The 14,126-nt window shown below is 42.4% G+C and overlaps 1 protein-coding gene across 3 annotated transcripts in view; it reads left to right on the forward strand.

The window, feature by feature from the left end:
- The window catches only part of CENPM (centromere protein M), a 194,921-nt gene that overhangs the window by 64,916 nt on the left and 115,879 nt on the right, over positions 1-14,126 (forward strand). The gene's annotated exons all lie outside the window — the stretch shown is intronic.

The following is a 14,126-nucleotide window of genomic DNA, read 5'->3' on the forward strand; positions in this document are numbered from 1 at the left end:
TTTCAAATTCCTTGAGGTTTCCTCTCTTTATATATACCACCCTTTTCTTCCAAATTACTTCATTTATGTTGCGGGTCCATTCCTTAACTGTCAGGTCTCTCTGATTGCCACCTTTGCGCGATCAGTTTTCTTGCCTGGAACAGGCACCGTAGGACTGCTATTGTGGTACTCCTCCTTTCTCCCAACTCGTTCCTATAACCCAGCACACACAGCCTAGGGTCCAATACCAGTATTTTCCCATAGATTTTATTTATGGTATCAGTAACTCCCACCCAGTATCGGAATAGCTTTTGTACACCTCCACATCATATGTATGACGTCTCCAGTTCCTTAGCATCTAGGGCAGTTGGCATCAGCTCTTTTACCAAACATAAACAATCTCTTAGGAGTATAATAGGCTCTATGTATCAGCATTAGATGTGACGCTCTGTGTGAAGAAGAGACTGACCCCAATGGCCCCATTTCCAGTATCTTTTTCCATTGCTCCTGTTATCTCCCCTATATCCTCCTCCCATTTCCTCCTCCCTTTAGGGGGTTCTAAGTCTAGGCTGGTTCTACTAAGCATCTGCCCATAGAGCACGGAGATAAGCCCTTTGGTCTTATCCAGTGAGAATATCCTTTGGAGAAAGGGTGTTTTTTTTTTTCCATTCTGGTGTATCTGTCTTGAACTGAGCTACCAATGCGTGTCTAATATGTAAGTATCTGTAAAAAGAGTTGTGGTATATCATATTCCTTTCTCAGATCCTTAAATGTTTTCAGGGTGTTTCCATCATATAATTGCATCAGCCTAGTTATGCCCTGTTTTTCCCATTCTTCAACCCTTTCTATTAACGCCAACTCCTGCAGATTCTTATTGTTCCAAAGAGGGGTATACTCCAATATCCCTGTGTACCCCATCAGTATTTTAACTGTCTTCCAGACCTTTATAACCATTTTTATTGTGGGATTCTTATAGATGAAAGATTCCGCTTCCAGCGCATCTACTATAGCAGTGATGGCGAACCTTGGCACCCCAGATGTTTTGGAACTACATTTTCCATGATGTTCACCTACACTGCAGAGTGCATGAGCATCATGGGAAATGTAGTTCAAAAACATCTGGGGTGCCAAGGTTCGCCATCACTGTACTAAGTGTTATGCAGGGCTCCTGCTAGCATTATTCTTCTGCTCGCACTACCCCCGCCTATTATGTCACATTCCATTAGGTGGTGTAGCTGTGCTGCTAGGTAGTAACTTCTAGGGTGAGGTACTTCTAGGCCCCCCTCCTCTGTCGGCAGCTGTAGCATTTGCAGTCCGATCCTTGCCTGACCCTTTTTCCAGATCGACTCTCTGAAGAGGGTTTTAATTTTTAATTTTTTTTTTTTAAACCATTTTTTACAAAGCCATACTGGAGAGTTATGTAACAGATAGATATAACAATTGGGACATCCATATCATTTTGATCTGACTGCATCGACCCGCTACTGACAAAGGAAACCGGCTCCAAATTTTACATTTTTGTTTAAATTTAGACAATAGTGACGTTAGATTTTTACTAATATATTGATTGGGGTCTATTGTCAAATATATGCCCAGATATTTCATTGCATCTACTGCTTTTAGTTGGGGCATTTCTAGCGCAACAGGGGTATTAATAGGGTCCACCGGCAACAGTTCTGATTTCTCCCAGTTTATTACCAATCCCGTAAATCCTCCAAACTCCTCTACTACTTTAATTGCCGTTCTCAGATATTGGCCAGTATCCCCCAGGAAGAGAAGAATATCATCGGCATATAATGCGATTCTTTCCTCTCCTGTCTTCCATTGGAAGCCTCTCATCCCCGGGTTTGACCTTATTGCAATTGTCAATGGCTCCATCACAAGGGCTAAGAGCAGAGGTGACAATGGACACCCCTGTCTTGTTCCCCTGCTCATTTCAATTTTTCCCGAGTGCTCATTATTAATTCTAACTTTGGCACTTGGGCCACTATACAGCATTTTTATCCATCCAATAAAAGAAGGTCCAAACCCAAATTTCTCCAGGTCACACCAGACATACTCCCACTCAAAGCTATCAAGCGCCTTTGTCATGTCCAAGGACAGAACAGCTCTTTATCCCGTACTCTCTGATGGGGCCTGGATATTCAGGAAAGCCCTTCTAATATTCATGCTTGTAGACCTATTTGAGATAAATCCTGTTTGGTCTGGGTGAACAAGTTTTGGAGCAATTTTATTCAGCCTGTCAGATACTACCCTAGCTAGTATTTTGACGTCTGAGCACAACAGAGATGTCGGTCTATATGATGTTGCGTCTAACAGATCCTTCCCTTCTTTGTGTCGCTATAATAATTGCCTCTAGCATTGATGCTGGCAATTTCCCCTCTAATTCCACTCCCCTCAGCGTCCTAAGTAACTCAGGTAGTAATACTTCCCCATAGTATTTGTACACCTCCATCAGGAGTTTGTCTGGCTCAGGGGATTTTTGATTGGCCATTCCGACCACTGCCTGTTGTAACTCCCTCAGGGTTATTGGGCCTTCCGGGTCTTTTCTATCTTCTTGGGAAATAATCGGTAACTCCAAATTTTCTAAAAATGTATTCATTTCTCCTCCCTCCCCCGATTTCTGAGATTTATAAAGTTCCTTGTAATAATCCCTGAACGTATCTACGATCTCTGTTGCAAGAGAGAAGCTCTCTCTCCTATTACAGTCCTAATTGTCATTATGCCAGAGGAAGAAGAATTGGCTTTCACTAAGTGAGCCAACATTCGTCCCACACATTCCCCTTCTCCAAAGAAACACCGCTTCTGAGACAGCCCCTTATTCTCTACCTTTCTCGTAATTGCAATTCTATACTCTTGCTGTTTATTGAGCCATATTTTTTGTTTTTCTGGGGCTGGATTTTTTACTAGGAATGCACCGAAATTTAGGCCGCCGACACATATCGTCCGAAAATGGCCCTTTCGGCAATCTGCCGAAAGAGAAATCACGCCGATATTGGCGCTGAAGACGGGGCGGGGGACCCGCCTCTGGTGCCGCCCATTACACCCGATCCTAGGTGGGAGCAGTTCACCTGGGCGCCACAGAGGTGGGGATGCTGAAGTGCTCCCCTCCATCCTCCTCCTCTCCTTGTCCGTGTCAAGAGGCGACTCTCCCCACCGGTCGCCACCGCTGTGTTTTCCAAGCCCGTCCCCCCTCCCTCCTCCTGTCAGAGGAGGAGAGCGAAGCAGCCGGAGATCAGAGAGGCTGTCTCTGTGTGGCAAGAGACTAGCTGCACAGTGACGTCGCTGAGGGGGCGGTCCATGTCTGCAGTGACATGTGTTCTCCTCCTCCTCCTCCTCCTCCTGCTCTCTGGCTTAACTCCTGCCTGCTGCGATCTATTCTCCACCTGTTCTCCCATCAGTTTTTATGTACCGTATTGGGGGGGGTTTGTCCAGATGGTTCTGTACTAATGGAGGGGGGTCTGTACTAATGGGGGGGGGGTTTGTCCGGGGGGGTCTGTACTACTGGAGGGTGCCGGGGGGGGGGTCTGTACTAATGGAGGGGGGTTTGGTTTGTCCTGGGAGGGTCTGTACTAATGGAGGGGGGATTTGTCCCGGGGGGGAGTCTGTACTAATGTAGGGGGGAGTTTGCCCTGGTGGGAGTCTTTACTAATGGAGGGGGGTGGTTTTGTCCTGGGGGGGTCTGTACTAATGGAGGGGGGTGGTTTTTCCTATGGGGGGTATCGCTGGGTCAGGTGAGAGGGCCGATCGGCCATTATCTACTAACGTCCATAGGAACTGCAGTCTCTGACCATCTCCTGTACCATGTCCGCAGTCTCTGACCATCTCCTGTACCATGTCCGCAGTCTCTGATCATCTCCTGTACCATGTCCGCAGTCTCTGACCATCTCCTGTACCATGTCCGCAGTCTGACCATCTGCTGTACCATGTCCCCAGTCTCTGACCATCTCCTGTACCATGTCCCCAGTCTCTGACCATCTCCTGTACCATGTCCCCAGTCTCTGACCATCTCCTGTACCATGTCCCCAGTCTCTGACCATCTCCTGTACCATGTCCCCAGTCTCTGACCATCTCCTGTACCATGTCCCCAGTCTCTGACCATCTTCTGTATAAAAATATTTTTTTTAAATAGTCATTTTCGGTTTCCGGCCTAGTGTATTTTTCATTTTCGGTATCTGTTTCGGCACCAAAAAACCCATTCGGTGCACCCCTATCTTTTACATAATTATTCTCTGCTTCCATCGTCCCCTTTCTAATACTTTCTTCCCATTCCCTGGACTCTTTCTTAATTTTTGCCACCTGCTGAATCAAGATACCTCTGAGGAACGCTTTTAGGGCATCCCAAAATACCCCAATTGACGCCGTGTTTATATTGAATTCTACAAATTCTTTCAGCTTTGGTAGAACCTCATCTGCATTCTTCATCAATTCAAGCCAGAATAGACTTATCCTCCATATCCCTTGAGTTCTTTTTCCCCCTAGACTCAGCATTCACACCATTGGTGAGTGATCCGAAACTCCTCTAGGCAGATATAGTATTTATTTAACATTCTGGAGTGCTTCCTCATTTCCCAGGGCCATGTCTATCTGGGAGAGTGTGGAATAGGAACTTGAGAAGCAAGAATATTACTATACCCCCGGCTTCCTCCAGAAAGTGGCATAGCCGACCCTTTCCTGTGTTCTCCAAGCGCGTCCCCAAGGGGAATCTATCAATGTTTTTATCAAGGCCCTCATTAAAATCTCCCATTATTATAATTGGTACATCTTCTTTCTCTACCATAAATTCCATTAAACTATATCTAACCTCCAGCTTAAAGGGTGGAGGTATGTATATATTTGCCAAGACATTTTGCCTATTCTGTAACAGACAGTAGTGAAAAATATATCGCCCCATTTAATCTACACTAACCTGTCTGCAGGAGGACACCCAAGTTCTCACCATCATACTCACCCCCCTAGAGTAGGAGGAGTACACAGAGTGGTACTGCCATTGATATTTCCTATTCCTCATTTGTGGAATTGTGTTTTTTATCAGATGTTTTTCCTGCAGACAGGCAAGTCCTATTCCATACCTCTCCAACATGGAGATGACTGCTGCTTTCTTAGCCGGGCTACCCAGCCCCCTAACATTCCACCAGCCTAAGTTAAGTATTTTATCCTGCATATAGAAGAAAAAGGGAATACATGCCACATAAAAAGTGAACATATAACAGTGCATTCAAATAAGAACCCCCCATTTATAATTTACTAATGTCATTATTTCTTTGTGTACTATAGTGCCTCCTCAGTGCACTTTCTTCCATTGTGGTGTTTTTTAATATTTTATTGTCCGTCTAGTTCCCAAAATACATTTTTCCTTTTATCTTTATCTATATTACTTCTTCTTTCCTCCCCACTTTATTCCGCCCACCCTCCCACTTCCTTATTAGTGAGAAAAAAACAAAATTCTTCCCTTAAACATACTATTAACTCATTCATAAAACCACTCCTCTTGTGTGTTTCGCTCTACTTCATCCCCTTAGAAAACATGTTCAAACAAAATAATCCCTTCCTTTCCTCTTCTTTTTTTTTTTTTTTTTTTTTTCCCTTTTATCTTTCCCCTGTTCTTCCTTTTCCATTCTCATCTTATTCCATCCTTCCTTGCTTCTCTACTCACCCTCCTCCCTTAACTTATATGCAGTCTCTTTGTTGTCCTCCAACCAGGATGCCGCTCCAACTGGAGAGTCAAAAATCTGAGTTGTCGTCGTTCCTAGGGCAAAATAATAGAGTGCTGACTATAGGAGATTTATTCGTACAGATTTTGCAAGAGATTGCGGGCAGCAATTTTTCTACAAATTTTGCCTATGCTGGGAGCAAAAATGTCCTGCGCCTTGGCATAATTGAAAGATTTCCTCTGGGTGGGACTTTGGATAGGGCAGATAGCGAATGAAATGTGAAAAGAGTATAAAAAGTATAATGTTTTATTGAGAAAATTTTAAAATAATGAGCACATATATAATATGAAGAACAGCTTGTAGTGGTATTCTGGAAATAGATAATCATACAATACAGTAATGTTGTACAGACAATAACCGCAAGGATCTGTTGAACTAAAGATGAGTACAACGGAGGTACCTGACGCGTTTCAAGATTTGCACAGGTTGCTTTCTCATCATCAGGGGTATATGCGATTTACGTAAAAAAGGTCTGCAAGTAAATAAACAAATTCATTACATATGTGTATTACAGTGTGCAGTAGAAATACAGCTTCAAGGTAAACAAGCATGTCATCACATCTCATCTTATATATTAATGTTTAAAGACTGACCGTACAAACTGTATAGCTGTTAGGATTGTCTTGTGTCCAGAATGTGTTGCGGATGTTGGCCCAAACGGCCTCGGCTTGGGGAGGTGGATCAATACATCATCCAAGTGTGACAGATCTCAAAGCAGAGGGGGAATAGTCCCACACAAAGGACCGGTATGGCCCTCTGGGATGCCTCTCTGTAGACCCATGGGGAGAAAGGAAAGAAGGATGATTATCCGACTGATCTACAAACTGAGAGGAACAAAAACCTCAGAAATATCCAAAGATATATGGATAGCCTATGGATCCTGTCTAAGTACCAGTTTGTACATGTATACGGATGCACCGAATGGGTTTTTTGGTGCCGAAACCGATACCGAAAATAAATCTTCCTTGAACCCGAAAACCAATACCAAAACACCGATACCGAAAGTGACTGTTTTTTAAAAATATTTTTATACAGGAGATGGTCAGAGACTGGGGACATGGTACAAGAGATGGTCAGAGACTGCAGACATGGTACAAGAGATGGTCAGAGACTGCAGACATGGTACAAGAGATGGTCAGAGACTGCAGACATGGTACAAGAGATGGTCAGAGACTGCAGACATGGTACAAGAGATGGTCAGAGACTGCAGACATGGTACAGGAGATGGTCAGAGACTGGAGACATGGTACAGGAGATGGTCAGAGACTGGAGACATGGTACAGGAGATGGTCAGAGACTGGAGACATGGTACAGGAGATGGTCAGAGACTGGAAACATGGTACAGGAGATGGTCAGAGACTGGAGACATGGTACAGGAGATGGTCAGAGACTGGAGACATGGTACAGGAGATGGTCAGAGACTGGAGACATGGTACAGGAGATGGTCAGAGACTGGGGACATGGTACAGGAGATGGTCAGAGACTGGGGACATGGTACAGGAGATCAATGCAGCCTCACCAGTGCCCATCAGATGCAGCCAGCCAGTGTCCCCGGTAGTGCAGCCAGTGTCCCCATTGCAGCCAGTGAAGGGAGAGGATAGCCGCCGCCGCCTGTTTGATTACAGCGCCGGGAACATCACAGCTTTCATTTCAATAGCTGTGTGTTCCCCGCTGTGCGCCATAACATACAGCCCCTCCCCCCTTGTCCGGGCACTTTGATAGACAGATCACCCGTCCCATTGGAAATATTGAAATTTCCAATTGGAAATATTGAAATGAAAGCTGTGATGTTCCCAGCGCTGTAATCAAACAGGCGGCGGCTCTCCTCTCTTCTACGATATAGGAAGCCCCCCTGATATGCGGCACCAGGGGCGGAGCCCAGGCCCCGCCCCATTCGGTATCGGCAAAAATTCTCTTTCGGCTTTTTGCCCTCCAGAGTCCACCAAACTAAAACACAAACAAGCATAACAATCCAGCAGTGTATCTACCTGGTGTGTGTGTGTGTGGACAGAGTAGGGCAGGTCCTCGCTCGATCCACCCAGACAGCGACAGAGATCAGCTGGAGGGCAGAGTGGTTTTAAGTGCATGGATGACCGGCCCGAGCCAATCTGCCCGCACACACAATCAGAGGGGCGGGGCGTCCCCCAAGATGACAGCGCCTCCCAGCACACCTAGGGGAGTTGACAGTGACATCCTGCATCAGGGAGAGACGCAATGAAGTCACGCCTTAAGTCCCAGCTGACAGCATGGGAACCAGTGTGCAGGCCCGGAACTAGTCCGGTCACATGACACCATGTAAGCAAGAGGCCGCCCGTGCTGAACAAAACAAGGAGTGGCCCCCGTGTGCCGAGTGAGGGAACCAGAAAGTAAATGAGCCTGCCGCGATGACAATGAAGCACCCCACCAAGTCTAAGGCAGAGGGAGCCAAGAAAACCATGAGACATATAGCCACAGGGAAACAAATATAGGGGGAAAAAAAATGAATGCAAAAAGGAAAAAATATGTATAAAAAGGGGAGGAATATAATCATTGGGAAATATACAGTTTGCACACATTGTTAATCATGACAATTTGTAATATTCAGCACAGCACGAATGAAGAGGGAGAAAAAATGTTATAACTTGATTGAATAAACACCCATATTAGTGAATGAATGCAATAAGCTAAGGTGGAATTGTTTCAAAGGATAGCTAGATACAATAGACTGGAATAAGATTGTCTCAGAGAGGAAGCAGGGATAGAATCCCTTTGTTCTTATTGTAAACCAGGTAAAACCTAAATATATATACATATATGGGCATAAGGTGGTTTAATAGTTTAAGTAGGGTCAGGTGGTTCCCATTCAGACCCTCCAGAGGTGAAGCCCTCTAGGAGTGGCCTGAAGGAAATTGACCCATTAAGGCCAGGTGGTGAGGTGGCATTTAGGCGGAATATCCACCTTTGTTCGCGTTGGAGCAGAGTCCTGTTCCAATCCCTCCCGCATCCCAGGGTGGACGCGATCGAGTATGATAAACGTCACTCTGCGGAAAACTCCATTGTGGACATTGGTGACATGTCTCCCCAGGGGAAGACTGGGATTACATGTCCGCATAGATGCAAGATGACGGTAGGCTCGTCGCCACAATTCTTGGGTGGTTTTGCCTACATAAAAGCACACACAGTCGCATAGAAGTAGATAAACTACACCAGGCGTATTGCAATTTGCAAAGTGTCGTGGTGAGTATCTTTCACCATTGGGGAGTGTAAAATTCTTGGAAGTGTTGATGAAACGGTAACTACATCCCCCGCATGTGAATGTGCCAAAACGTCTACATGGATCCCTATGGCCACCTTCTTTAAACTCACTTGACACCAGGTGGTCACGGAGCGACCTGGCCCATCTGAAAGTGAATGCAGCGGTGTTGGGCACGAAAGGACCTATAATTGGCTCCATCGTTAGGACATGCCAGTATTTTTGCACAATTGCTTTGATTTTTTTGTGTTTGTTTTTCGAACCCTGTAATGATGGATATCGGGTTCTCCCTTCTAATTTTAGAGGAGGGATTGTATAGTAAGTCATTCCGAGTTCTTTTTTTTTTTTTGCCACTCAGTTTCTTATATAGCGAGACAACAATCAACTTTTCCGTTCATATACGTCTCTCTTATTCTATTCTTCACATCACTGTGGCTAATTTTCATAACAATATAAAAATATATAGAAGAGAGGAATGGCAAGGTTATGGTTCCCAACAAGTATATTACTCCCCCTATCCCTATATGGCCCTTCTCCCACCCTCTCCCTCCCGAAAATAGTATTATTAAAAATTCAACCTTTATTGTATTGTCACAACTACCCATATCCCTTAGTAATTTGAACTATACCTTCCCCTTCCTCCCCCCCCCCCCCTCCCCTTGTGCAAGTACACCTTCCATGAATAACTCTGCTAGATCCTAATTTTCTCTGCATAACTCCATGTTTTTTTTAAACTCTCTCCAACACTTCCATTTGTCTTTCCTCCCCTCACGCATTTCTTCCTTGTTACCATAGAACCTGTCCATGGTGTGGGTTTCTTCCACGGCATTTATCCACTCCCAAATCTGTGGACTTTCTTTTTCCCTCCAATTTTTAGGGATTAATTTTTTTTGCTGCATTAATTAAGTGTGGTACTAACGAAGCTTTGTATTGTTTCTCGTTCTCGTCAATGCCGTGGAAGAGCACCAACCATGGCTCTTTTTTCACCTCTTTCCCAGTGATCTCTTTGACCATACTTAAAACCTTTTCCCAATATTTTTGGATCTTCGGGCACTTCCACCAAAGATGTGCCATTGTGCCTGCCTCCTTACATCCTCTCCAGCAGTCTGCCGACATCTCTTTTTGATATTTACTGGCCCTTTCTGGTGTTACATACCACCTCGCTAAACACTTATAATTCATCTCAGCTGTTTTTGCGTCTATCGCCGAACTATGAGTAAGGTTCATAATCTTTTTTAACGTGATTAACTCTGTCTGTGTCCCCAAATCCTTTTCTCATTGTTTAATATAAGTGGGCCGCTCTATTTCATCCTCTACTAATAATAATTTATATAATTTTGATATAGTGTTTTTTGTGATTTCTAAAGTGCATAATTTTTCCAACCCCGTCCAGTTCTTCTCCTGATCTTAATGGCTGTGGTAACTTTTTAACGAACCTTTCTAGTTGTGAATACCTCCATCCATTAATCACTTATGTTTCTGTGTTCTGTTGCAGCTCGTGAAGTGTCCTAATTTTTCCTTTATTAATTATCTCCCTTAGTTCCACCTTATCATTCTTTATCCAATTCCCCCCTATACTCGCTTTCCCCGGGGCAAAAAACTTGTTGTCTTTTAATCTTAATAATGGTGAGTTATAAGTTTTATTTAACTGCTTATAATTAATATCCCACATCCTAAGTACCACCCGTGTTAACACATGTGTTTTTTCATCTAACTTTCTATATTGGGGGGGATTCCAAATAATTACTCCTAACTGTGTCTTACTATAAAATTTTTCTATGTTTACCCATCTTTTTTCTTGATTATCCCGTACCCATTCTATCGCTCGTGACGAGATTATTGCTTTGTAGTATGTTACAATATCCGGAGCCGCCAGACCCCCTCTTTTTTTTCTCCTGTCTTAATATCTTTAGGGATACCCTTGGCTTCTTATTTTTCCAGATGATATTTGTTAATATTGTTTTAAGTTTTCTGAGGTAGTACGATGGTAGTCCTATAGGTAACATTTGGAATTTATATGTAATTTTTGGAACAGGGTCATTTTAATAGCGTTTATACGTCCTATCCAGGATATTGGTCTATTCTGTAACTTTCTTCCTTCTTTCTTAATTTCATCCAGTAGGGGGATATAATTCCTTTTATATATTTTCTCCAGGGAGTTAGCTAGTTTTATTCCTAAATATTTTCTCTCTTTTTTTTCCATACAAATTGAAACTCCTTCTTCAACTTGTCCTCTTCTATTTCACTTAGATTTATATTTAGAATTTCTGATTTCCCCATATTGATTTTAAAATTTGCTAGCTCTCCATATTGCTTAAATGTTCTAATTAGCTTTGGCAGTGTACTCTCAGGTTTAGTTATATAGAATAGCACGTCATCGGCAAATGCCAATAACTAACTTGTGTTCTTAAAAATATATATAAAACACAAAGCGCCGTGATGCTAAATAGCTGATAATTACACATAAAACCAAGTGAGGCTGCTATCAAAAGAGAGTGTTTTCAGAGTCACTTAAAAAGAATAAATAATGATATTTGAAGCGCTTCACAATGTGCATGAAAATGAATATATAAGAATAAATATAAATAGTCAAATAAATCCAGCGGTGAGTAAAAATTCCTAAAAAATCCAGCAATCAAAATAGTGTAAAATTATAAAAAATTAGTGACACCAAATGTGTAAAAAATTCACATAAAAAAATCCACATAAAAATAAATATATAGGGATGTATTCAGAAGGTTCAATTATACAGGTGTAGAATCCTGATTGGTATAGAGCTTTTGATCACTAGCAAAGCTGTTTAAAAACACTTGCTTAATTAAGGTGCTCATTGATAGTGCCAATGTGTTTTTTGCTTCTATTCACAACCAATGTGAGAATCATAAACAGGCGGATAAGAGAAAAAAACAATCATTGTGCAATAGTTAGGATACCAAGGTACACAGGCAAACTTCAATCCACTCACGTGTGCCTTATAATGATAAGGCATATGCAGGTTTTACTAGTAATTAAGTAATTAAGCAAGTGTTTTTAAACAGCTTTGCTAGTGATCAAAAGCTCTATACCAATCAGGATTCTACACCTGTATAATTGAACCTTCTGAATACATCCCTATATATTTATTTTTATGTGAATTTTTTACACATTTGGTGTCACTAATTTTTTATAATTTTACACTATTTTGATTGCTGGATTTTTTAGGAATTTTTACTCACCGCTGGATTTATTTGACTATTTATATTTATTCTTATATATTCATTTTCATGCACATTGTGAAGCGCTTCAAATATCATTATTTAACTTGTGTTCTTCATTACCCACCTTAAATCCTTTAATATCGGGGTCATTGCGAATTGTTGCGAGGAACGGCTCTAGCGATAGGATAAAGAGGAGTGGTGACAGCGGGCACCCCTGTCTTGTCCCCCTCTTCATCTCAAAAAATTCTGAGATTGCCCCATTGATCTTAATTGCTGCTCTTGGTTGTCTGTATAGAATGTTTATTCTTTTCAGCATCATTGGGCCTATTCCCATTTCTTCTAGGGTTTGGAACATGAACCCCCAGTCTACTCTGTCGAACACCTTTTCAGCATCGCTTGGCAGAAGCAGACCGGGGGCCCCGTCCTCCTTTATCTTCTGGAGAAGAAGCAAGTGGAGAAGAAGCAACTGGAGAAGAAGCAAGTTCTCACCCCGTGGTCCTTCCCTTCTCTTCTTGCTACAAACTTGGTCAGGGTGAACTATTGTATTCATTAGTCCTTTCATCCTCTTTGCCAGTATTTTTGCTTAGATCTTTGTATCTGCATTTAGCAGCGATATTGGTCTATAGCTAGAGCAAAGGGTCGCATCCTTCCCTTCCTTTGGAATTACCGTGATCAAAGCCGTTTGTGCCTCCCTACTCAACTCAAAGTCCTTTCCCAGCCCGTTCATATACTGACACATCTTCTGAATCAGGATATCCTTAAATTTTTTATAATAATATGCAGTAAATCCGTCTGGCCCTGGGCTTTTCCCTTGTGCTGTCTCAGATAACGCTTCCTTTACTTCTTCTTCCAAGATTGATTCCTCTAGAGCTTCCCTATCGTTCTCCTGAATCTTAGGTATCCCTACATTTTTTAAGAATTCCCTTATCTATCTTTTTTTTTTTTTCTTTCTTTTTTCTGTCCCCCCGTTTTGATCTCCTTCATACAGATCTTTGTAGTAGTTTTTGAAAGCTTCTCCTATTCCTTTTGTCTCATAAACCATTGAGCCCTGTTTGGACTTTATCTTGCCTATAAAATTACAAGTTTTTTTTTTCCCTTAGCATTCTGGCCAGATGTTTCCCTGTTTTATCCCCCCAGTGATTTCTCTCTTTCTCTATTAGGAAGAATTTTTCTTTTGTTTCTTGATCTATCAGACTTTTCAGATCATCCCGTTTGTCTATCAACCTTTGGTATGTTTCTTTTTGTAGTCCTCTCTGTTTTTTGTGTTCTTGTTCGGTGTTAAATATTTCTGTCGTAAGGTTTCTCATTCTATCTTAACTTTCTTTTTTTTTCCTAGCTCCCTCTTTTATTAATATTCCCCTTATGTACCCCTTGTGAGCCTCCCAGACCATAGCCCCCGAGACGTCTCCTGTTTCATTTATCTTAAAATATTGTTTGAGTTCTTCTTCCACCCTTTGGGCTACACCCTCATCTGCTAGTAGGTCCTCATTTATTCTCCATAAAGGGGCTTGTCTCTGAGTTTGAGAAATTCGCATTTCCATTTCTATGGGAGAATGATCTGACAGTGTGGTGATTCCTATTTTTACGTCTACTACCCTTTCTAACAGTCCATGATCTATCATTATGTAGTCCAACCTAGAGTACATCCGGTGTACAGGGAAGTAAAACGTATAATCTTTTGATCTACCATTTATTATCCTCCAGATATCAACCAATTGGTTCTCGTAGAACTTCTGTCTGACCCTTCTAAGCTGCTCGTTGTTCGTCCCCTGTACGCCGGACGTACTATCCACCCCAGGCTCTAGACACACATTAAAATCTCCCATTACAATCAGACCCCCTTTTCTAAAGTTTTATAATTTCTCCAGTGTGCCTATCAGAAATTTTGCTGTATTTTTATTAGGGGCGTATATACTTGCAATAGTGCATTCCAATTCCCCCAGTGTCCCCTTTAAGAAGAGGAATCTTCCCTCCGTGTCCTGCATTCTTTCTTCTAGGTTGAAT

This window comes from Aquarana catesbeiana, linkage group LG07 (genome assembly GCF_042186555.1).
Source record: "Aquarana catesbeiana isolate 2022-GZ linkage group LG07, ASM4218655v1, whole genome shotgun sequence".
In the NCBI taxonomy this organism is placed as follows: domain Eukaryota; kingdom Metazoa; phylum Chordata; class Amphibia; order Anura; family Ranidae; genus Aquarana; species Aquarana catesbeiana.